The sequence below is a fragment of the Leuciscus leuciscus genome (assembly GCF_965113295.1).
Source record: "Leuciscus leuciscus genome assembly, chromosome: 2".
Taxonomy (NCBI): Eukaryota; Metazoa; Chordata; class Actinopteri; order Cypriniformes; family Leuciscidae; genus Leuciscus; species Leuciscus leuciscus.
The window spans coordinates 1659689-1686218 of record NC_138726.1 but is presented as its reverse complement, the minus strand read 5'-3'; the positions used below and the strand labels follow the sequence as shown (position 1 = coordinate 1686218).

At 40.5% G+C, this 26530-nt stretch overlaps 1 pseudogene across 1 annotated transcript; it reads left to right on the top strand.

Annotated features, from left to right (window-relative positions):
• Positions 1 to 479: 479 nt before the first annotated feature.
• Positions 480 to 26530, top strand: LOC309492968 (cadherin-1-like; annotated as a pseudogene). The gene is made up of 12 exons (XR_014211749.1): positions 480 to 536; positions 829 to 943; positions 1884 to 2134; positions 9504 to 9644; positions 9787 to 9827; positions 15771 to 15885; positions 16119 to 16263; positions 16365 to 16540; positions 16623 to 16975; positions 17057 to 17253; positions 26115 to 26172; positions 26498 to 26530. The product of XR_014211749.1 is annotated as a cadherin-1-like (transcript).

Sequence of the window (26530 nt, the reverse complement as noted above, 5' to 3'; positions counted from 1 at the left end):
TTGTGTAGGCAAATAATGGTAAATAATGTATAAAAGTATAAAAGTTTTACTTCTTCCCCACTTTGTTACCATTAGTACAACACTGTTAAAAAGTACTTTAAAACTTTTTCTTATTGTGTTACTTGTGTTCCCAAACACTTGTTTCACCAGGTTTCTGAAAAACATGTGAGTCCAGAAACTGCCCTTGAGGTTATTTAAAATGCTAACAGATACAGCTTTCCATATCATAGACCCCCTTAGATCCAGTCAAGTCATAAAAATACTGTCCTAAATTGTGAAATGCTGATATACTGTAGTCTTCATTCACTGAAAAAGGCAGGTATTTAGAGCGACTCTTTAGGCGACTCCACCCCCACCCCCACCCCCCTAAAAAGATAATAAATGTGCAGGGATTGGTGCAACTCTAGAAATTAAACAGCTGTGCAATCTTAAAGACCAACAAGGAAGTATTACCTGAAGGACCTTTTTAAGACATTTAGCTTCGAATTGAGACAATGCAGATTGTGCGATTGGGAGTTCTTATTTTCCTCTGTAAGGTAGGATTTTATTCAGGGCACTTTCCAAAAACTTTGGATCTCTTTAGTGTTTGATTGTACTCATGTTCAGAGAATTGTTTTATTTTTTGAGAATCTGATTTTATTTGACATTTTAAATGTGTTTTTTAAGAGGTTTAATGAAGTTGAGAGCTAGTAGTTGAATGCATTTTTGTGCCAAAGCAATGATAAATGATCCACAGTTTAGCTCACATGGACTGCTGTTGTGCTGGAAGTACCTTCAATTTTAAGTGTATATGTGTTACATAAAGAGATTTAATATGCTTCAATTTAGGTCCTTTTCTGTGGATTTGCGGAGGAGTCTTCATGTACTCCAGGCTTTGAGTCGGAGTTGCTGGTTTTTAAAGTACACAGAGATGACCTTCACCAAGGAAAAAGACTAGGAAGAGGTAAGCTGATCTCTTTATACAAAACACTGAAGCAACTGAAAATAGTAAAATATTTTTAGTATTTGGCTAAATAATCTCTCTTTACGAAATGCAATCTTTTTAACCACCGTTTAACTGAGGACTATAAAAAAAAAATGTTTAGCTCACAAATACTTTAAGTGTTCCAAGAAGTTCTGGGGTCACGGGCCTCACTCGATTAAGCATTTGCACCCTCTAAAGTGCACAGACCTGAGGCTGATAACTAATAAAGCTGTGTTATACTTTCCACGTGTGCGAGTGCAGGAGGGTCCGCGTGATGTAAAAATCTTCTCTCAAGGTAAGGGCTAAGACATTTGGCAGAGGTGGATCTGATCGCTTTGAGCGAGACAGCCCAGTGCGCCCCTTGTCCACTCTGCCTCTTCCATTGCCTCTGGGGATAGATGCTTTGGCTCATGCGTGTTTTTCTGTCAGTTCTTTTGAAAGTGCACAATTTCAATTTGCGCAATTTGAAGAGTAATGGAAACGGGGCTAGTGTTGTGTGCCACAACTCCAGGAGATTGCAGAAGTTGTTGTCCAGGACATTAGCTGTGGCACAATGTGTTTATTGGGATGGGCTCTCTCTCCAGCTTCTCTCAAGGAAAGACCGTATTATAAATGACCATTTATGACATGGTCAATTAGGGTGGCTGTGATTTAATATGAAACCCGTCTGTTCCCTATCCTTCTACCTCTCCTCCCTCGTCTTACACCTTGCTCCTCCCTTCCCCTGTCCATGTCTTATTATATTTGCTTATCTTGCTCTTTCCACTAATACCATTGCCTTCCACTCTGAACACAATGTTTTAATATTTATAAGTAAATAATACATGAAGAGATTAGCATGTAGCCTTAAAACTCAGGGAACCAGGTTTACATGTGACAAGATGTTTTAATGAGCCAATTGAATCTCTTTTTCTGACAGTCATTTTTAATGCATGCGATGGAAGAACAAGAACGCTCTTCCAGTCCTCTGACAAGGGTTTTGATGTGGACACGGATGGGACTGTAACACTGAAGAGACAAGTGACTCTTCATGAAGGCCACAAGGTGTTTTCTGTGGACGCTTGGGACTCCAGTGGCAAGAAGCACACAGTATCTGTCAGAGTTGAGCGTGTCCATCATCATCATGAGGACCATCACATGGACACGGTCATGAACATCTCCTCTCCACAGGTACAAACAAGTTCCTTCCAGAAACTGCTGTCAGTACAAGCCTGACCTCTATTGGACACTTCAGTTGTTATGTGTGGTTTATGGTTCTGTAAATGGACAATTCAATTTCTGTACATGTTTAGGACTAATTATTGGAGGCCTGTGTTAAATTGATGATGTTTCCAATCCCTGCTGATGAATGTAATTTGTCTCAGCTCTCTCTGATCAGTCTCAAATACAAAATTCCAATGTTTTATTTATGCAGAGCTAAAGCCTAAAACCTAAGATTACATAAACTTTACACTGTTTTATATTGTACTCGCCAGAGATGAAGTGAAGAGGTCTCGAATCACCCTAAATTGGTTTATTGAAAAGGGACCCAACTATTTTACCCTCCTCATATATTAATACTGTTACAGACTGATTTGAATACAGTCAGTAGCTGTAGTAAACATTATCCATTATTTAACTGTTAATGTTGTGGTTTAATTATTTTCAGGGAATGACTTCAGAGATCTTTGATACCAGAAATATTAGACTTTATTAACAAACAAAGCCGAGTGCCCCTCTCCAGAAAGACCCTGCAGAAAGACCCTCCTGTATGATTGTCCAGCAAACGTATATACCTACATCCTTCTCCCAAATATGGTAATACATTCTATAGGTATTTTGAGAAATAGTTTTGTACCATGTGACATTACTGAAATAGAATTCTCTGCTGTAACCACACAGCTCTCAGGTTCCAAAGTCACCCAAAGACATACACAGACAGAAAGGAAATAATAGTGTACAAAAAACAGTTAAATTACTTATTTTCTAAATAATAAAATCTTCAACATTCCCTCCTCTGGGGCTTATTTAAGCCCCACATTCACTATCGCTTTCCAGAGTGTAGTTTCAAAATCCAGTCCCCTCCGTTATACTACCTTAGTGACTAAATTAAATCACTCATTCTTATTTTCAATGACTGAAATTATGCCACCACACTCCTGGAGGAGCAATCGAGCCAAACATCTTTCTCCATACATTTTTCTTTCTTTCAGTTGTTTTTCTTTCTTTCAATGGAGAAAGTAAAAGACTCGAATCCTCCCTAATCAAACATCAAACATTGTTATAAGCGTGAGCGTGTATTTTGGTTCAGCATTGTCTTATTGTCACAGTTATGTATAATATGTCAAACATAAAAATCCCTTATGCAATTAAAAGTTCTTCTTGCAATGTAGATATCCTCTTCGACCCAGACACCCAGGATCTGGCTTATTCATTATCTTCTTCATCCTCAATAATATATGATTTAGTTGCCCTCTCCATTATCTTCTTAATATGGAAAGTACACAACAGAATAATAACCCCCTTTCAATATTACAACTCCAAAAAACATTCCTAATTCTTTAAATCAAGTTTTCCTTAACTTTTTGACTCTGTTTGACTCTGTTGACTCTGACTGTTTTCATTATAATAAAGGCAAATCATTATAATAAATCTCTGCTGATTATAGTAGAATCATTGGTTTAGTTTGCTTTTTCATTTTGCATAATCCATATGAATTTTGATTTAAAATAGGTCTGGGGAAAAATTACTTCCTCTCATTTTTATTCGCTTCTTATTTTTATGAAGGAATATCAATTCTTAAATTTGAAGAATCAATCTTTTAGTCAGTCATTTATAGTTGATTAAACAAACATAACATTGTAGTGCACCTTCTATCCATTCAATCGCAATATGCTTCGTTATAACGTTTTACATTTCAAATTCTGTCTACTTTATTACCAAATTTAAACAATAAATAAAATGTTTAATCTCACGTGTTGCAGCTTCTTCTCATTATAGCTCCTCAGTTCAAGCATACTTTAACTGAATACCTTTTCTTCCTTTCTACTAATTTCTAAATGAACTATCATGAATAAACTTAATTATGTCACATGTAATCACTCAAACTAAGAAAGCTTTAAGAGCAATGTTACATTTACTTCATACAAGTCATTCAATAAACTCATTAGACAATTAGAAAAAATAACTCTCAAAAATAACTTTTTATACTATCTTACATATTCATTGTACGTACATTTCTTTTTCTGTATATCTAATTTTAATCTTAATCATTTCAAACATAAAGCATTATAACTTAAAACTTCCTTTCTGTAATTTAAGTTTCTGCACACAAATAATTTTAATCTTCAATTTCTCTGGAATGACTGCTGTCCCATTATCTAAACTTATTTCTGATAGAATTTAAAATCTAAGGAATACCTTTGGGAATATTTAATTACTTCTCCTGACCCTCCTCTGCTGATTTCATTGCCTTTACCTTTCTCTATCTTGCTCATATAATCCATTACCAGGTGTTTTATTAGTCCTTCTGGTACTGATATATGGCCTATTTGTGTCACTGTTCCTTTTTTACCTTAATTTTTGGCACAAATTTCATATGTGTACAGTCAGAAATTGCCAGAAATGCCTTTTATTTAATTTTCCTTTAATTCTTAATTTAGCCTTTTAATTCTTTCCTTATTCTTAATATTTTCCTTTAATTCTTAATTTAGCCTTTTAATTCTTTCCTTATTCTTAATCCCTCCTTACTCCCCCCTTGCGCACTGGTCAAAACCATGCGCATCTGGATTGAGAATATTCAAAAGTATGTTTTTGTGCAATAACCTGTCATTCTTACCCTCCTCTGGTACCATATAAATTGTTCATAATGCCTGTTTGTTATTGAATTCGAACAACTTACAACTGAGGTGGTCGTTCTATTAGCACCATTTAAAATACATTTAATTAGTCAATAGCATATTGAATCAAATCATAATCTTATAACTTAAATTGAAATCAGATATTTGTTAATAGCCAGTGTTAATCTTTTCTTTAATTTTCAACTGTAGCTTTAAATTAATTACTTATACTCCTGTATTGACAAATTACATTCGAGTAGGCCTACCATTTATGATCTTTTTTTTTTAAATGTCATTTAGTTCTAGTTGTATTTTCCTTCATGACTTGTCTTAATTCTCACTATGCTATGACAATTACTTATAATTAGTCGCTTATTCATTATTTTGTTTCTTTTTAAATCATTTATAATTTCTTTTCTACGTTGTTTTTGATATATTCTTTAATTCAATATTTTTCCTTCTGGTGGGGTTATTATTAAGTTGCTACTAGTATATTCAAGGGCTTTAACATTACCTTTAAATAAAGTTTGGTTGATGTTGACTTTGAACTTGTACTCATCTCTGTTGATTCTCTCTTCTTTAGAATTTTGCAACTTTTCATTCTTGCGTTTCTGGTCGTTTGTCGTCTTTTTATCATTCTGTTCATTCAGTTTCACCAGGGTGACTCTTTACGAGCCGTTGCAATGGGCTTTCCTTCGACGGCGAGGGAGGCTGTTACTAGCACGAGCCCTCTTGATCCCTCACTTCCTGTTGTGCAGGGTTGAGGCTTGTTGGTGTATTTTAAGTTGAGAGGTATGGACTCAAATGTCAGTTTGCTGATCAATGCTCTTCTGAGTTGACAAAGCAGTCACTGGTTCTTTTTGTCTGAATCGTTCCAGAAACCTTCCTGGAATTGAACTGTTCTCATCTGTGAATGAAACCTTCATTATTTCTGTTAGTTCAGTTAGTGACAACAACATATTAAATCATCTGCTCATCTGGCCCATTGTCCTTCTTGCTGTCACCTGTAAAATGATCATGTGGGCTGAGTGGTGTTCTGTCCCCTTTTGGGGGTCTTAACCCCCTATATTACTTTTTACAATTAGTCAATTCAGCTCAGTTATCTCATTGTTTTGAGTCCCACTATCAGCATACTAGTTATCAGGCATCTTAGAGTGTTGGCATCAACACTCAACCCACTTTGCAACAAGAAAAAAGTTACACAACAATATTTCATACTTTTGACAAAACGTAAGCTCCTTCATGATATTCTGAAAAGGAAATCAGATGTGTTAGGCGCTGCGCAAAATGCAGTACTGTTTTATTTTATTTTATTTTCTATTGTCACTACAGTTTCGACCAGGAAATTAACCAAATCCATCCATGGTCATTATTTTATTGGGCAGAATATGCCTGTGGGCCCACATATCAAATTTAGATACAGCTGTAGGCAAAATAATTGATTTGCCTTGGTGTACACCATCTCTCACTCATTCATACTCAGTCACTCATTGGCCATCACACATTCTTCTTCGGCAGGTTGTGCTCTATATGCGGAACTTGTAAATTTAGCTGTGGAATTCCAAAGGTCTGACGGACAACATCACACACAGCTACGCAAACACTATTCAGAAGTGTCAGTGATTTTAACGTTTAGTTTACCACCGTTGTTATAAACCCTTTTTTCTTTTTCTTTTTTCAAACTCTAATAGATTAAATATTTCAGAATAATAGGCCTTAGTATGGTGCAGTTGAGAGTAAGACCGCCAATTGTAATTTCTCAAATGCATTTTTTCTTTCATTTGTTTGGTCTACTTTTTCATATTCTTTTTATTTTTGCTCATGAGCTGCTTTAAGAAGAAAATTGGAGATCTCTACCTAATCTTGGATCCATGGCCAATAACATTTCCATCTCATTCTCCCAGTTTCGACAGCATTTTTGATTTCATAATTTTTTCTTCTCCAATCTATCTTTAGAAAATTATTAAAACAAGATGGAGTGACCAGTATCATGGTTTTGCAAACAAAAATAATAATTCTTTGACATTTTGTGTCTATCTTTTTCTTTGCCCTATATGTCTAATATAATAGCCCTCACTATACCAAATCCAGCCTCAGTTTTAACTATTTGGTGAGTTGAGCACCCACTTCTCTGTATTTTCTTTTTCTTATAGAGCTGGACTTGTACCTACTGAAAAAGCAGAGAGGGTTAGTTTAGCAGAGAATATAAAGAATTGCTATGAGACCAGTGAATAATCAGAATGAATAACGTTAATATAATAATTAACCAAATTTGAAGCAGTCTCTAGAGTGTTCATAAGTTTTGTCACACCTGTCGTGTCGTAAGGGTCAGTTCTTCTGTTTTTAGCTTGGCTGTCGCTCTGCATGTTTTGCCAGCCGTCACTCAAAGGCCATTGCAGAGTGGAGAATAGGCTCTGTTGTTTCTCTGCCTCTTCTTAGTTTGGGCTTTTTATCGATCCTGCCAGTTTTGCATCTCAGTATTTCTCTTTGTCCTCAGGAAAAATCTCAAGTGAAAGTTTCACCTTTTCCCACATTAATTCAGTCTTTCTGAGTCTTTTTGATTGGTCAACTTCAGGAGGGGAGCTGAGAACCCCTCACCCACTCTCTCTTCTTCTCTCTGCATTTGCGTCTTTGCCCTTTGCCCTCTTGTTGCTTCCACAGGACACTGAAGCCATCTGCAATTTGAACACTCAGAGATCTGCATGAATCAAATTGAACTTTCACATATAAGCTATTAGTTCTTTATCACATTCCACTTTTTAACCTGCATCTTTTCACTATTCCTTTTTATATAAAAAATCTCACTGGTTGACAATAGCATTTCCCCAATTCTATTAGTAAAGCAGTTCTTCATTGCAGGAAAAAGCAAGCTAGTTCTGTTTTTCTATATCATCAATAACTCTGATGATCTAAGAATAATACAATTGAATAATGTTCCCTATCATAAAATTAGACTTCAATCTTTCTTCTATATTTGCATGCAGTGTTCACAATAATCTAGTATGTTTCTCAACAAACATCAAGGAATTCCTCTTATTATTTACTCTCATCAACTTCTGAAGTATTCATGACTTTTGAAACTTGGTCACTCAATCTTGTTAACCTTCAGCACTGCACCAGTTATTTTTCTCTGAACACAAACTTATTAATCTGCAATGGAATACTTTTTCCACTCTGTCTTCAGGGATAATGAGATACAAATTTTAGACGTCTTCAGATATAATATATAATATATTAAGCACGTGCAATCTTATTTATATTCATCTATTAATATATCATTACATTTATTGATTAAACATAAATCTTATTATGTTAACTTGTTTTATACAACAACATTCTATATAGTTAATATCTTGAAACAATTGTTTTCCCTTACTTTTCTTTCTTTTTTTTTCTAATACACACCATTTCAGTCCCCTTCATTCACTGGTCATTCACACGTTCTCTGTCCCTTCAAGCAACCAGGGTCAGAGGTCACTTATTTTCAACCACAGTCACACAGGATCCTACAGGCACACCAACATGATTTCACACACTCTTCTTTCTCTACTCTGTCAGATCTGAACAATACATTAAAATGTCTGCAGATCAACCATCTATATAAGCTAAACTACACCTGTATCAATCAATGCCCACTTACAGGTATAAAACATCAATAACTGATATCCTTATATCAGTACGCTTGTCATCCATCAAGGCCCACTTGACAAGTAAGACATAACTATCCTATTCCATAAACCTCTGTGATTCACTTCCTCAACACAACAGAGTGAAATAAGACCTAACTTCTTCTGTGTTCATGCTATTCTTGTATCCATCAAGGCCCACTTACAAGAACCCACAGTCCAATTGATATCCTTATCAATAAATTCAAACCCTCTGTGTGCATGCTTTTTGCTCATCATCCTTCAAGGCCCTCTTGATGAACAAACACAGAACTTTACGTACGTACGTACGTCAAAACTCTTAGCGCTAAATCAGCATCCCCAGTAGTTATAGAATCCACTCAGGATTAAACAAGTACTGGCAAACACTATCGGGAGCTCCCCCACGCTATTACCAACTACTTGACATTTACAAAGACAATGCATGCAATTATTTCTGGTATCAAACATCTCAGTTTTTAAGTTCTTTAAATTTGGAGAAGCTTTTTCTTACCACATCCGGGCCACTGGTGACTAACACATACCTTATTCAAAAGCAAAACTGCTCACCTCAAAGTACAGCGGCCACTGTTGTCTGTGTAAGTCACCAGCGATCCCTTCGTGGCTTCTTCAGCTCCTGAGCCACGTCCTGCCGGGGTCGCCATTTGTTGTGGTTTAATTATTTTCAGGGAATGACTTCAGAGATCTTTGATACCAGAAATATTAGACTTTATTAACAAACAAAGCCGAGTGCCCCTCTACAGAAAGACCCTGCAGAAAGACCCTCCTGTATGATTGTCCAGCAAACGTATATACCTACATCCTTCTCCCAAATATGGTAATACATTCTATAGGTATTTTGAGAAATAGTTTTGTACCATGTGACATTACTGAAATAGAATTCTCTGCTGTAACCACACAGCTCTCAGGTTCCAAAGTCACCCAAAGACATACACAGACAGAAAGGAAATAATAGTGTACAAAAAACAGTTAAATTACTTATTTTCTAAATAATAAAATCTTCAACATTAACAAACATGTTTTGTTGCTCAGTTTCTTTTACTCTAACTTTTTCAGATGGAATCTCCCTCTGATGATCTGGTTCTGATGTTTCCAAATTCGTCTTCGGGTCTGAAGAGAGCAAAGAGAGGTTGGGTTATTCCTCCATTCTCTATACTTGAGGATGGCAAAGGTCCTTTCCCACAGAAACTGGTCCAGGTGAGAGAAAGTCATGAAGGAAAAGTTCAAAATTAGATGGACAAGAGAGTTTTGTCTGTTATCTTCATATTTTGTTATTGTTTCTTATCAACATATTCTTTCATTGTATCTTTTTTTATTTTATTTTTTATTTTTTTTATAGATAAAGTCAGACTTTGATAAGGAAGCTACGATGCAATACAGGCAGTGGCGGAACTAGAGTTTTATACATGGGGTGGCCAGGGGGTGGCCACTGCCACTTTTGAGGGTACACAGTACACACACACACAGGGGCGTCGGACTGGGGGGGTAAAGGGTACCGAGTACCCAGGGCCCGAGGCAGGGGGAGGGCCCTTAGAAGTCAGTTTTCTATACATACATATACATGCACTAACATTTGTATAGCATTTATATACAAATAAAAAAGTTCCTGTGCAAAACTAAACTTGTAGTAAGGCACTGGTTTGGTATAAAAAAAAAGTCATTTTCATGCTGTGCAGGGCCCCAGCACCCCTCTCGAATCAATGTAAATGGTACGACCCGCAGGTCAGGTGCTTCTGCTGTGGACCTGCGGTGAATCAGTCAGGGGGGCAGGGTTTCATATTATTTTGAAGTTTCCCCGGGCGCCGCCATTGGCTAGCGGACCATCACCTGCTGTTAGCATCCCATTGACTCCCATTCATTTTGGCGTCACTTTGACAGCGAATAACTTTACATCTGAGGCGTTTAAAGACTCCATTTGTCCATTATTTATTTCTAAAGAAACACGAAAATGTATAAAAGGCTCCATTACCTTGTATCTTACGTTATGGCCCCGTAGAAGCAGTTTTTGTAAAAATAGGCTAACGATTGTGTCATAACCACGCGACTCGCTGTCGCACAGTAGAGAGATTACCGTATGGACAGGAGGAGAAGCTCGCGGGCAATCGGGGGGACGTGGAGGCAAAATGACAAAGTAATTAATCAGAATACTTTTCTCCTGCTCCTAGCTCATGGACACCTCCTACTCACACTCTCCGTCTCTGCAAGATTCGGAAGGGAATGATTCAGATTTCTCTTGGCACAGCTACTAGTAGATAGACGGGTTGCTCACATCACATCTACGTCGTCAAGCTCAGTGTGAGTCTGCGCAGTACGCTCGACCATCAGGAAGTTAGTGCTTCTATTTGACTTCACTTGTCTCCGTTGAATCCTGTCTGAAAGCCTGTCTGAAAACCTGCGCTGACCAGCTGGCCTCTATCTTCTCACTGATCTTCAACAGATCACTGGAGCAGTGCAAAGTCCCTTTCTGCTTTAAACGCTCCACCATCATCCCAATCCCGAAGAAACCAAAGATCACAGGACTCAATGACTACAGACCTGTTGCCTTAACATCTGTGGCCATGAAGTCATTCGAAAGACTGGTGTTAGCATATCTGAAGGACATCACTGGACCCTTGCTGGACCCCCTGCAGTTTGCCTACAGAGCAAACCGGTCTGTGGATGATGTGGTCAATATGGGACTGCATTACACCCTACAACATCTGGACAAACCAGGGACCTATGCAAGGATTCTGTTCGTGGACTTTAGTTCTGCCTTCAACACCATCGTCCCATCACTGCTCCAGACCAAACTGACCCAGCTCTCTGTCCCTAGCTCCATCTGTCAATGGATCACCAGCTTTCTGACAGACAGACAACAGCTAGTCAGAATGGGCAAAATCACGTCCGACAGCCGCACCATCAGCACCGGTGCTCCACAGGGATGTGTTCTCTCACCACTGCTCTTCTCCCTGTACACAAATGACTGCACCTCTAAAGACACCTCTGTCAAGCTCCTGAAGTTTGCGGACGACACTACTGTTATCGGACTCATCCGGAACGGTGACGAGTCTGCGTACAGACAGGAGGTGGAGCAGCTGGCTCTTTGGTGCAGTTATAACAACCTGGAGCTGAACACGCTCAAAACAGTGGAGATGATCGTGGACTTCAGGAGAAACCCCCCTGCACTCCCTTCACTCACCATCATGGACAGCACTGTGACTGCAGTAGAGTCATTCAGGTTCCTGGGCACCACCATCTCTCAGGATCTGAAGTGGGACACTCACATAGACTCTATTGTGAAGAAAGCCCAACAGAGACTGTACTTCCTGCGTCAGCTGAGGAAATTCAACCTGCCACAGGAGCTGCTCGTACAGTTCTACTCAGCTGTCATCCAGTCCATCCTCTGCACTTCCATCACCGTCTGGTTCGGCTCTGCTACCAAAACCGACCTCCGTAGACTACAGCGGATAGTTCGGACTGCTGAGCGAATCACTGGCACTACCCTTCCCACTCTCAAAGTACTGCACTCATCCAGAGTGAGTAAAAGGGCTCGCAAAATCACTCTGGACCCGTCACACCCAGCACACTTTCTGTTTGAACTGTTACCGTCTGGTCGACACTACAGAGCACCGAGCACAAAAACAACCAGACACAGGAAAAGTTTCTTTCCCCAGGCCATCTACCTCATGAACACTTAAATGTTCCCCTACTGTGGAACAAACATGTGCAATACTTCCCTCAGACATTTCATTATAGCACCTTATAACTTTATATATATTTATAATTTATAATCTTTTATTTTTATTTTATTTTTATTTTTTCTATTTTTTTTATTTTTTATTTATACCTATGTTACTTGTCACTTGTCTTGTCACTTTATATTGTATGTGTACTGGAAGCTACTGTCACCAAGACAAATTCCTCGTATGCGCAAGCATACTTGGCAATAAAGCTCTTTCTGATTCTGATTCTGATTCTGATTCTGAATCCAATGGGGTCGCTGTGTCCATTTTATATACTGTCTATGGAATCAGTTGATGAGACAGGAGCTGGAGTGAGCCGTGATAGGAACTAGGAAGACAGGGGAAGAGTCATGTCTTTCCTTAAGAAAGGAAAATCAGGGCCTCAAAAACGAAAAGAAAAGAAGATTAAATAGAGAAAGGCAAATGAGGGCAAGCAGTTGCTCACTCAGTTTTTTGAAAAGAAAGGTGAGCTCCAAATGCATCATCGAGCATTGACATTGTTTTAACATAAATATCTACTCCAGGTAGAATAGCCTACATTTATGTTCGTACTCTATTTGAATAATATACCAATACATTATAGTATCACACCCTACATAGCGAGCAAACAATGTTTCTGGGTAAATAACGGAGTGAGAAGCAGACGGAGGCGGAGCTGGGAGCTCAACACACTGCCACTCCAGGCAGCTGCGCAGCTTGTCTCCTCTTCTGCTGCAGTTCTCCCCAGAGTCAGAAGTTTACATGAAAACACTGTATATTTCCCTCCATTGTCAAAATCTAACACCCGCGACAACACAGATCGTTAGCGCCGATTTTACCGCATTGTTATGCAAATTAGCTCGCGCACGCTCTTACATTAAGTACAGGATTGTTCTCAGTTTAATGCACATCTTAATGATTGAAAATGACTTATTTTAAAAACGTAATTCAAAGACTGAATGTCTAGTTTGGCGGTTAGTGTACCCTGTGATTCTATAGTCTGCATTTATTTTAAATAATCATCAATTAACTTGTACTTTTGACAATAAAACAAAAATTCATTAATCAGAGTGTGGCTTATTTTGTTTACATTTTAAGTGTTTTTATGATAAAAATGCAATACCCCACCCATTGGTATCACTATGGTATTTGGTACGGGGGCCCAGCAAGATGGTTTGTACCCAGACAGTGGAAAAGCTTATGGAAGGAATTGGGTCACTCTGTTTGTGTCTATAAGTGTTGTTGAACATCCAAAATATTTGCAGAAAACAAAGCTGAAGCACCAAGGAGATAAGATACCGTAGCATGTGTCTGTTATGAACTGCTGCGTTTATTTACAAAAAAACCTCACATTTACAAAAAAAAAATATATATTTAAATTAGATATAGCAGGCATCAAGCAGACATGTTGGCCTACTTGAAAAATTTAAACAATTATATTGCCCATCAATATAAAATCTTATCCTAGGAAGATTTAATACAACATAATTCTTTCTTTATAATAATTTATAATTATTCTTTCTAATTATAATTATTTAATTTATAATTATTTTTTTGTGTTCATTTTTGGGTGAACTATCCTTTTAATCTGGCAAAATCATCTCAACTTAAATTCCTGAATTGGGTATGTGATTGACTGCCTGTGTCTGGTAGATGCTCTGACCTGTTGCTGTTCTGAAGTCTGACCACACTGACTCTGACTAGCCAGTGGTGATGCAAGGGCTGGGGTCTGTTTGCACCTGATCTGCCTGTTAGTCCAGTCTTTTTAAGCCAAAATGGGGGTCAACCTTGAACAAATTGCAACAGAAGCAAACTCAACTGATTTTGTCCTAAGTAAGGAAAAAAAAGTCCCGAAGAATCCCATTAGGGGAAAGTTTCGAAAAAGACCCAAATATAGCCTATTCATTCTTTCTCTCACATAAATAGGGTAAAATGTTTAACCTTTAGATATCACCATGAAAATTACTGAGTTGATTACTTACATCAAGACGAACAAAAAATGTATTACAAGTTTTTTTTAATTGTTTGTTAACATGGACAAACGGTGCATAATCTAATGTGCTAATTTGCATAAATACCACAGCAGATCTAAACATTGAGTATAGTCAGGTGAAAATGTCTTGTTGAATCTTGTTGAGACATAACAGCAAAATACTAAATGTTAAGGTCTGAATGGAACCCGTTTAGGCTACCCATGAGCATTAATACATAGAGGCAGGAAGAAGTACTTTAGAAACCAGCCTTTATTCATTTTTAAGAGATGGGGTTTGGGGCTGGGTCCGTGGGACTGTTTCTGGGGGACGAGTCTGAGGGAAGAACAGGAGACAATGGTAAGGAGAATGCAGAAGACAAAAGGTAGGTAAAATAAAAAGTGAATCCCCAGAAACAGTTTTCGGAACTTTCCCCAAATGGGATTCTTCTGGACTTTTTTTCCTTACTCAGGACATATTGAGGATTCAAAATTATTTGAGTTTGCTTCTGTTGCAATTTGTTCAACCTTTTTTCATAAAAATGACTGGACTATGTTTGTGCTTATTTAAAAAGATCTCTGATAGCCTATCTCTCCATTTCTTTTCATGTTTAATTGACCCTGTTCAAAAATGACACATTTAAAATATGATTCCAAATTCCAATCATATTCATATTCTAATCATCATCCAATTACCAACATTTTTATCTTAACTCTTTCTCGCCAGTATATATATATATATATATATATATATATGTGTCATTTTTGAACAGGGTTCAGATATTCATACAACAAAATATTTTGGGGTGCCATGAAATTGTGAAAATGACCAAAAACACCTTTTATATATATATATATATATATATATATATATATATATATATATATATATATATATATATAAAAGGTGTTTTTGGTCATTTTCACAATTTCATGGCACCCCAAAATATTTTGTTGTATGAATATCTGAACATACCAAAAGAAAGAACAGACCCTGTGCTTTTAAACAACAAAAAAAAATCTGTTTTATTCTAGCTTCGTGCGTCTTTTTTATCAACACTTGAATGTTGGCAAGTTTCATAAAAAGCAACAAGAGCAAAAAGCTGAGAAAATCGCATTTTTATCAAAGACTACATCTAGATCAGATTTAATGACGATAAAAACACAGTAGATCGAGTCCATCAACACCCTACACCCATAAAGCTTCATAGTCCTATTATAGTGATCGCATTATGATATCGCTTGTTTCTGCTCTTCTTTGACTGCGTTTTGATCTCCTATCCTCACATTAGAACATTTGTATACTGTAACGTACTTGTAACACGGCAAGGTAGCCTACTGTATGCGTGTATTAGGCCTAATGTATTCGGAGCAAACCACCCTGATGCTAAACCTTGAAAACTTACTTCAAATATGATGTTTTCTTATTCGGTGAAGTTCGGTATCTTGCAACCATCTCTCGTCCTCTGCTCGTCCGTTTGAAAACTGCGCGCGCGACGCGCTGCCGGCGAACGTAATTTTATTTATTTTTTAAATCAGCATCAGCAAATAGTAGCAAATAACATTTTGGGGTGGCACCCGGGGTGGCCAATCGCATGTCAGGGGTGTCCAGTGCCACCCCGGACCCCCCTCTGGCTCCGCCACTGAATACAGGATCACAGGTGAAGGAGCGGATCTGGAGCCTAAGGAGACTTTTTTTATAGAAAGATTATCAGGGAATCTGTTTGTGACTCGGCCACTCGACAGAGAAAGAAAAGCTTCATACAGAGTAAGTTGATTTTTTATATTCTCTAACTTTTAAAATCAACTTTTTGTTCTAAAAGGTTTTTGTTATGTGTATATCTACTAAAAATAAAGTCAGTTTTCTTCAACTGCAATTTTATATTAACTCATAACTAACAGACAATGGACTAAAATATATCACTCTTAATTTATTTGTGTTTTCAAACAACCTCAGATATTTGTCTCTTAACATGCCTGTATCTCTTCTCCTGTCTTTAGCTTGTAGCTCATTCTACTGGAGTTGATGTGAATATTGTAGAAGCGCCAATGGAAATTATTGTAAATGTGATGGACCAAAATTATAATAAGCCTGTTTTTACACAAAATCCATTCAGTGGAAATGTTCCTGAAGCTGCTGATATAGGTAGGTGTATGATGCAGTTTCTCAATGAAATGTTTAGCAGTTTTTTCCCCAAATGCCTCTTCAGTTTCACCAAATCAGTCTTTCTTCTTCTCTCACTGAAGGTCATGAGTTTATGACAGTCACAGCCACTGATGCAGATGATATAGAGCTTACTGACAATGGTGTTATCAGTTACTCAATCGTCAAGCAAGATCCAGAATTGCCAAAACCAAACCTGTTTATAGTCAACCCTGTTACTGGAGGAATTCGTGTGAATGCTTTAGGCTTGGAGAGAGAGGTGAGAAATTATGAATGGATCTCACATTGGTGAAGAATGATTTAATGTAAACAAACTCACCAGAAAACATCTTTCTTTTCAGAAATGGTCCAGATATACTGTGTTAATTACGGCTACTGACGGGGCTGGAGAAGGTTATGTAACCACTGGCACAGCTGTTATTACTGTGACTGACAGACATTCAGAATATTATAATATGTGTTACAACTTTATTTGTACTTATTTACACCATACATCTCTTTGTTTTAGCACACTGTATCTGTCCAAGAGAATAAAGTAGGAGCTGAAGTGGCCAGACTTACAGTTACTGATGGAGATGAACCTGGATCTCCTGCCTGGTCAACCAAATATAAGATTATTGGTGGTGACAAGAGTGGGTTTTTCAATGTCAGTACTGGACCCAGCCAGCTAGAGGGCATCATCACCACTGTAAAGGTACTGTGTGTTGCTCATGTGTTTCCACAGGGAATTCATGATCATGTTCCTTTAGTAAAAGACACTTTCTTTTCCATTCAGCCCCTGGACTTTGAGAAGAACAAGCAATTCATTCTGACTGTGATTGTTGAGAACGATGATCCATTTGTCGGTTCTTTGGCCACTTCCACTGCCACAGTCACTGTGAATGTAGAAGATGTTAATGAGCCTCCAGAGTTTAATCCAAAGGAGAAGGTTATTAACAAACCTGAAGATTCACCAGTTGATAGTCAAGTCAAGTCAAGTTTATTTGTATTTTCACAATACAGATTGTATCAAAGCAGCTTCACAGTATTAAATTAAAATAATACAACAAGGTTTGTTTCAAGTGGAATTTATTGATTGATAAAATTAAATTAAATATCCCCAAAATATCCCCAACTGAGCAAGCCAAAGGCAACAGTGGCAAGGAACCGAAAAACTCCATCAAGTGACGTAATGGTGTCCTAAAACTCCATCAGGTGACCTAATGGAGAAGTAATTAAAACCTTGGGAGAACCCAGGCTCAGTCGGGGGCCAGTTCTCCTCTGGCATTTATGAGCTAGAGGCCGGATTGTAGTTTGAACTGTAGGATTATATGAATGCCTGGCTGAAGAGATGCGACTTTAATCTAGTTTTAAACTGGGAGAGCGAGTCTGAGCAACGAACAGTATCAGGAAGACTTTTGGAGCCAAATGTGAAAATGCTCTCCCTCCTTTGGTGGTTCTGGATATCCTAGGTATGACCAAAAGCCTTGAATTTAGTGATATTAAAGAGCGCGATGGATTATAGGGTGATAGAAGATCCGTTAAATAGACTGGAGCTAAGCCGTTTAGGGCTTTGTAAGTCAGTAGCAATACCTTGTAATTAATACGGAACTTTATAGGTAACCAATGCAGTGATGATAAAATCGGTGTTATATGATCATATTTTCTTGATCTCGTAAGAACTCTAGCGACGGCATTTTGGACTAACTGTAGCTTGTTTATTGAGGATGCAGGACAACCAGCTAATAAAGCATTACAGTAATCCAGTCTCGAGGTCATGAATGCATGAACTAACTTTTCTGCATCAGAAACTGATAGCATATTACGTAGTTTAGCAATGTTTCTAAGGTGGAAAAAGGCCGTTTTTGTAACATATGAAATATGATTTTCAAAAGACAGGTTGCAATCGAGTATAACACCCAGGTCTTTTACTGTAGAGGATAAAGTAACAGGACATCCTATGATGTTAAAGTTGTATTGTGCGAGGTTTTGTGGGCGGTTTTTTGAACCGATAAGTATTACCTCTGTCTTGTCTATACGTCAACAGAATATATTTTTAAATGTTTGAAAACCAATTGTAAAACAGTAGAAAAGCCATTAAAAAACGATATTATAAACCATCTGGCTGTATTATCCTTTAGATAACAATGATTACAGCAATATTTAGATGACAGATATAATACATGTAAAATAATGTAAAAAAATATTATTTTTGAATAAATGATTAATGAGTAATAAGGTAATTATATTAATTAATTAATTAATTACATTTATATTACATTATAAATGGAATGAATTAATTAATTATTGATAAACATCATCAGGGAGTCCTGTCATTTATAAGACATATTTGTTTGATGAGGCCTTTGCTACTTTGTAAGGACTGTTAGGCTTTGATTTGATGATTATATTAGTATTAGTATTATTATTATTATTTCATTTTTATGTTGAATTATTTTTTTCCTTGTATCTTACTGTGTTTTATCTAATCCGTTTGAAATTGTACAGCACTTTGGTACACACTTTGTTTTTTAAGATGCTTTATCAATAAACTTTGATTTGATTTGATTTGATTTGATTTGAGATAAAAACGAGGAAAGGATGCCCTATGAGTGCTAAATAGATACATTAATAAACAGTACAATAGTAATTGCATGTGCTTAAAGATATAGCTTTGTTTTATGACCTGAGTTTTAAGATGTCTAAAACATGCGTCTCATAATCCCTGGGACACTGTTTGAAAACGCCTCGGTTACGACTGTAACCTCGGTTTCCTGAAGAGGGAACGAGCGTTGCGTCGAAACTGACGCTATGGGGAACGCTTTGCGTGATGACGTCTTGAAGCACATGTCAAATCAGTCCAATGGTGTGGCGGAACGTCAGAGGCGGGTGACGTCACGTACCAGGAAGCTATAAAAGCCGGCCCGAAACAGAAAACGAAAGCTTCGTAAAGTCTGAAGTCGCGCTGACAGGCATGAAGGAGATATGGCAAGGCGACGCAACGCTCGTTCCCTCTTCAGGGAACCGAGGTTACAGTCGTAACCGAGGCGTTCCCTTTCAAGGGAACTCCCGTTGCGTCGAAACTGACGCTATGGGGAACGTCTATACCAACGCCTCCATAGCTACAAATGTCTGTCCTGTGTGTATCAAGTGAGCAGCACTAAGAAGACAAAACATGAGACCCTGGAGCAGAGTCTAAATCCAGAGAGTAGAACCTGACGAAGGTGTGCGGTGAGGACCAGCCTGCCGCATCACAGACGTCCTGTAACAAAACTCCTGATTTAAGGGCCTTAGAGGCCGCCATACTCCTAGTAGAGTGCGACCGGACAGCCAAAGGAGAAGGCTGTCCAGCCGCCTCATAAGCAAGTGAGATAGCCTCAACCACCCACTTGCTCATCCTTTGCTTAGACACCAGACCTCCCTTGTTAGGAGACCCAAAGCACACAAATAATTGATCACTTTTACGCCACAGGGCAGCTCTGTGGACATAAGCGTCTAACGCCCGAACTGGGCAAAGCAAATTATTAGCCTCCTGGTCCGCATTCTGAAAGGGAGGAGGACAGAAGGCCTGCAGAACAATAGGTCTAGCCACATTAGTGGGGACCTTGGGGATATAGCCCGGTTTAGGGTGAAGAAAAGCTTTGACCATACCCGGAGCAAACTCCAAGCATGACGGAGCAACCGACAATGCCTGGAGATCCCCTATTCTTTTAAGAGAAGAGATGGTGAGAAGAAACAGAGCTTTCAGAGTTAGAAACTTCTCAGGAACCTCCTCAATGGGCTCAAAGGGGGCCAGGGAAAGGCCTTGCAGCGCAACGGACAAATCCCATGGTGGCACCCTAGAGCGAACTGCAGGCCTCAGCCTCCAAGTGCCACGAAGGAAACGAGATACCAGAGGGTCTTTCCCCACAGAAATTCCACCCAAAGGAATGTGGTAAGCACCTATGGCCGCCACATAAACCTTTAAAGTGGACGGGGTCAGACCTGCAGTGAACCGGTCCTGCAGGAACTCCAGAACTGTACCAATTGGGCAGTTGACTGGATCCAACCGACGGTCACTACACCACGAAGTGAATACTCTCCACTTCAGGGCATAAAGTTTCCTCGTGGAGGGAGCTCTGGACTGTAGAATGGTCTCAACAACCTCAGTTGAGAGACCTGACTCTATGAGCTGGGCCCCCTCAGAGGCCAAGCCCACAGGTTCCACAGTTCTGGGCGGGGGTGAAATATTGAGCCCCCTGCCTGGGACAAAAGGTCCCTCCTGACAGGAAGCTCCAGAGGATGCCCGTCGAGGAGGGACACAAGATCGGGAAACCATACTCTGCCCGGTCAGCGCGGGGCTATAAGAAGTAGATGGACCCGGTCCCTGCGAACTCTTTCCAGAACTCCCGGGAGCAGAGCCACTGGGGGAAAGGCGTACAGACGTAGCCTCGGCCACGTCTGTACCATAGCATCCAGTCCCAGAGGAGCTGGATGCGTGAGGGAGAACCAAAGTGGACAGTGAGACGTCTCTCGAGACGCAAACAGATCCACTTGTGCTTGGCCAAACTCCCTCCATATCAGCTCCACCACCTCGGGGTGGAGCCTCCATTCCCCGGGCCTCGGCCCCTGTCTCGACAGAGTGTCTGCTCCTATATTCTGTACCCCGGGGATGTAGGCTGCCCTGAGAGACAGCAACTTCCCCTGGGACCACAAGAGGATATGGCGTGCCAAATTGGACAATGGGCGCGAGCGCAAACCCCCTTGGTGGTTGATATAGGCGACTACCGACGTGTTGTCCGTATGTACTAACACATGGTGTCCCCTGAGATCTGTGATAAAGCTCCTCAGAGCCCGGAAGACAGCTAACATCTCTAGGCGATGCTCCCCAGCCCGTGAGGGAAGCATCCGTCGTTAGCAGTTTGCGACGACAAGGAGCTCCCAGCACTGGGCCCTGGGACAGGAACCAGGGTTTCTTCCACATAACCAAGGCACGTAGGCATCGCCGCGTGACCTTGATCGTGCGAAATGGGTTGCCCCTCGGGGAAAACCCTCTGGTCCTGAGCCACCACTGCAGGGGCCTCATGTGCAGTAGTCCAAAAGGTATCACGTTGGAAGCTGCTGCCATGAGACCCAACAGTCTCTGGAACTGTTTGACAGTGAGTAGCTGGCCTAGCTTTACACTTTTCACAGCTGCAAGGATGGAATCTATCCGTGGCGGTGACAGGCGCGCCTGCATCAACACAGAATCCCAAACCACGCCTAAAAAAGTGGTCCTCTGAAGTGGAGAAAGCACACTCTTCTTGGCGTTCAGCCGTAACCCCAGCTCTTTCATGTGGGCGAGAACAACATCTCGATGTTGAACCGCCAACTGATGCGACTGAGCTAAAATCAACCAATCGTCGATGTAGTTCATGATGCGAATACCCTGGAGGCGCAGAGGCGCCAGAGCTGCATCCACGCATTTGGTGAAAGTGCGGGGTGATAAAGCCAGGCCGAATGGAAGAGCTCGATATTGGTATGCTTTGCCCCCGAAAGCAAACCTCAGGAACTTCCAATGACACGGACGGATGGAAATATGGAAATATGCGTCCTTGAGATCTATCGTGACAAACCAGTCCTCGGACCTGATCTGTGGCACGATTTGTCTCAAAGTTAACATTTTGAACTTGAGCTGCATGACTGACTGGTTCAGAACTCGAAGATCTAAAATGGGACGCAATCCCCCGTCCTTTTTTGGAACTATGAAGTAGCGGCTGTAAAACCCGGTTTCCCTGTTGGAGGGAGGTACATATTCTATGGCCCCTTTCTCTAACAGAGTGTTTACTTCCTGTTCCATAACCAGAACCTGCTCGGGGCCCACCACTGTGGGCAGGACCCCCATAAACCGAGGTGGGCGTTTCTTGAATTGTATCTGATACCCTTTTTCCACGGTCTGCAGGACCCAACGAGAAACATTTGACAGTAGCTTCCACGCTGTCAAAGATTCTACTAGAGGTACCAGCCTCTCGAGACTGGTTTCTGGATTTTGTTGCTGTTGAGTAGTCGGTTCGACGCCCTGTAACGGCGCACCGGCAGGGAACGACCGAACAGACTGATCTAGCACCCTCCTCGGAGGGGGCGGGCATCCCGAGGCCACTACGTTTCCGGGTGGACCTTGAGATATGTGCTCGCCGGAGACCGCTGCGCCCTGTAACACCAGAGGTGGCAGGGTTGGCAGAACGGTCCCCTGAGGGCACAGAAGAGAGACGGGCACCGTAAAAAGAGGTGTTAACCGCTCTGCTTCGGGGGGAACTACCCTCATTTGTCCTGAGCCCTCGGACGTCAGGACCTTTTCCCAGCAGCCTTCTTGGCGGTAATAACGGTCCGCAGATCCGTTTTACCCCTCGAAGACTGCTGGGTTTGAGAGCGCCCTCCGTGTCCCCGAGATTTTTGTGGGGGAGCACGAGAGGACACACTCTGTTTTTGAGTGGCACGATGTTCAGCGCTCTTTTTAGAGGAGTGAGGCTGCTCCCGCTCAGCAGCCTCAATGAAAGAACGGCGGGGGAGAAGTTTTTGCAATGCAGCTGCCTGTTTAGCAGCTTCCTGAGATTTAGCTACCGCACTGTTTACTGCATCACCAAATAATCCAACAGTGGAAACCGGAGCATCTAAGAGAACGTGCTTTTCTTTCTCTTTTATAGCGCTCAAATTGAGCCACAGATGCCTCTCAGTGGCCACCAGGGCTGCCATAGACCGCCCGATTGATTTAGCGGTCTCCTTGGTGGCCCTGAGAGACAGATCTGTCAATTCCCCCGCCCTCCTCTAAATCCCCCAATAATTCTGCCTGATAGGCTTGCATAATAGACATCGTATGCAGACACGCTGCCGCTTGACCAGCGGCTGCATACGATTTATGAACCAGAGATGAAGTGAATTTTACTGGCTTAGAGGGAAGTGAAGGAGCCTTCAGGGAAGATGCCGTTGCTGGAGAGAGATAGCTCGCAAGCGTCTCCTCCACCTTCGGCATCTCCCCATAACCATATTCTTTATATTTCTGAATGGAAGAATAGTGGGATGTTTGTGGTGTATACACTCTGTATGAAACCGGTTTTCCCCACGATCTCGACACCTCGGTGTGGAGATCGGGGAAAAACGGAAGGCTTCTTCGCTGAGGCTGTGTACGAGATGCCAGGAAGCGTTCGTCGAGCTTACTTTTCGAACGAACGTCCTGCCTATCCTCTGGCCACTCAATAGATAATCTGTGAACTGCTCTCGTGACAACATCGAGCAATTCCTCAAAAGCGTGAGACTGAGGTGGCGAATCCTCAGACTCAGCTTCAATACTAACAACGTCCAACTCCTCAGAGCTGGACAATTGCAGTATTGGTGCCTCCATTGGGGGGGGAAGAAACCGCAGCACGTGCTTCCACACCCTGATGAGAGGCACTGGATCTATCAGAAGGATGTTGAGATAAGGCAGAGCCCGTCTCAACATCCACTGATAAATCCATTTGTGAACCCCAGGTCTGAGATCGACGCCGTGCCTCGGCAGCGGCGGGACCCAAGCCCTGGGGAACGTGGTCGGGATTGAACCGAGCCAAGCGGGATCGGAGCGTACGCAATGGAAGTGCCTCGCAATGCACACAGTCACCACCCTCGAGTGCTGACTGGGCATGCTCCTCACCCAAACAAACAACACAAAGAGTGTGAGTATCACCTCCCGTTAAATAACGCGGGCAGGGATGGACACACACTCTAAACTGCTGCTTGCTCGCCATACTGAATATATATATATATGATATAGACAGACAACACCAAATAACAAGGACAGATTCAACTCAGAGCGCAACTGAAGACTCAGAAAGCTTTCGTTTTCTGTTTCGGGCCGGCTTTTATAGCTTCCTGGTACGTGACGTCACCCGCCTCTGACGTTCCGCCACACCATTGGACTGATTTGACATGTGCTTCAAGACGTCATCACGCAAAGCGTTCCCCATAGCGTCAGTTTCGACGCAACGGGAGTTCCCTTGAAAGGGAACGGATCCATTGCAAAGATTGGTTTGGTTTGTGTTAACTAAGATAACTTGTGAATTTTGTACATACATACAGTATAATAGACATTTTACAATAATCCTAGAATGTTGGTAAATGGGACTTGATTTAATCATAAAAAGAAAAGAAAACATAATACTTATGTTAATTGGAAAAGTTTTATACACCGTTACATTGATATTTATGCATTTAGCAGATGCTTTTATTGAAAGTGACTTACAAGAGAGGAATTCGTCAAGGAGCCAACAATATATATATATATATATATATATATATATATATATATATATATATATATATATATATATATATTATACAATTCCAGGTTAATCTGACAACTAGATTAGGAAGAAAAAAGAAATGCAGTGAAGAAAAGTTTAAGTGCATGAGTGCCTTGGTTTAATGTTGTGGTTGCTTAAGTGCAGAAGAGGTTTCTTAAGCTGCTTCTTGAAAGATGTGATGGTCTCAACAGTTTGGATAGAAGTTTGTAGCTCATTCCACCAGAGAGGAAAAGAGAGTGTGAAAGGCTTGGACAGTGGAAGTGGCTGGCTCCTAAAAGTGGAAGTCTACACTTCTGTGAGATCAGCAGACTGATTTAATGCAAAAAGGGGAACTGTTGTAATGGTTTTTGGCCAATACTCCAGGAGGATTGTTGAAAAAAATTATAAATAAAAAAATTTATATAAATCAGAAGGAGTTTGTCATCTGAACAGTCTGAAGGATTGTTACTTGTAGAGTCTTTTGGGCTTGAACAGTCCCGCGCTAATAACATGAAGCTATTGGATTGCGATTCTCATCAAATATCGATGCAATGTGAGTGAACAGTTATCGAAAGGGAACTTTTTTTTTTTTAATACCTTAAAATAGCTTGAATGTGTTGTGTATTGATGTGACATCATCAACGTCATTACGTACAAAGTTGAGATAAAGGATGGATGAAGTTAAATCTGGTGTCTGTGTGGTTCGATCCAAAATAACTAGAAAGGTTACAACATTGGCGACGAGGATGTTGCAACAAAGACTCACTCGTCAGTTAAATCTGAAAGTGAGTTAGACATGCGTCACGCCGAGTATTTTATCTCAGTTAACTACAAAGTTTAGTGGAGATAGACGGCGCGCGTTAAAGATGGACGGTACTGTTCCCCAAGTTCGACTGCTACAGCGATCCAGCCACGTTGGGTCCGCGGTGGACAAGATGGTTAAATGCATTTGAACTTTTTGCCGATGGAAAGGGTTTGATCCTGACTGATGATGCACCCGACGCTACAAAGCAAAGACGGAGAGCCTTGCTCTTACATCACGCTGGGACAGATGTGCAGGATATTTTCTCCACACTCGCTGACACAGGAGGGCCAACAGACAGGCAGTAACAACACTGAACGCATACTTTGTGCCTCAGGTAAACACGACGTTTGCAAGACAGACGTTTTATCAGGTAAAGCAGAAAATGGGACAGACCGTGCAGCAGTTTACCACATGTTTAAGGTGTTGTAAAGTTTTCTTTTATCGAAGCAGAGACCAGGAGACAGTTGGGATCACGTTCAAACAGAAGAGTTTCTTTATTTGAGCGCGGCTGCGGTTTCGTCCAACATAATCTAAAGTATATACATTTACATGGTGTCTTTATAGGCATTTTAGGAGGAGGGACTTTTGAAGGTGGAGACAAATTCAAACAAAGCATGTAAATGAGTATACAGGTTAAGGTAACACCCTAGACTGTGAGGGTCTGGCCAATCCTAATTCAATCCGCATAAGGCTCCAAGAGCCATTTGGGTCCGAAAGCCATTTGCAGAACAAAAGGTGAGATTCTCAGTGAATCATTCGTGTGCTAATCCCATCAGTCTGAGTGATACTGGGACTCAAAGAGCCATTAAAGACAATGAGGAGAAAACAGGAAAGGCAACTTTGCTGAGCAGAATCATTATCTTACCCTTAAAAACTAAATACAATATTCTTTACCGTGATGTTATGTAAGGAAGCATATTTGAAATAGATTCTTAAATTTTAACCCTTCAGTCCCCTCTTTGAGAGTTCTTAAAAACTCTCACAAAAATACAAATTTAGGCACATAAAGTTCATTCTTGTAACTGGTGTAAGTTACAGGCACATATAACTTGCTCTGTGTTGTTCATCTGTAATTGCATGCTGACACAGAAACAAAACATGCAATTTAGGGTCCGTGAATTTCTCTGCGTTGTGTATTTTTCATTTTCTTTTGTGATAGTTTGTTCAGCAGTGGGTCTGGTTGTCTTCTTGA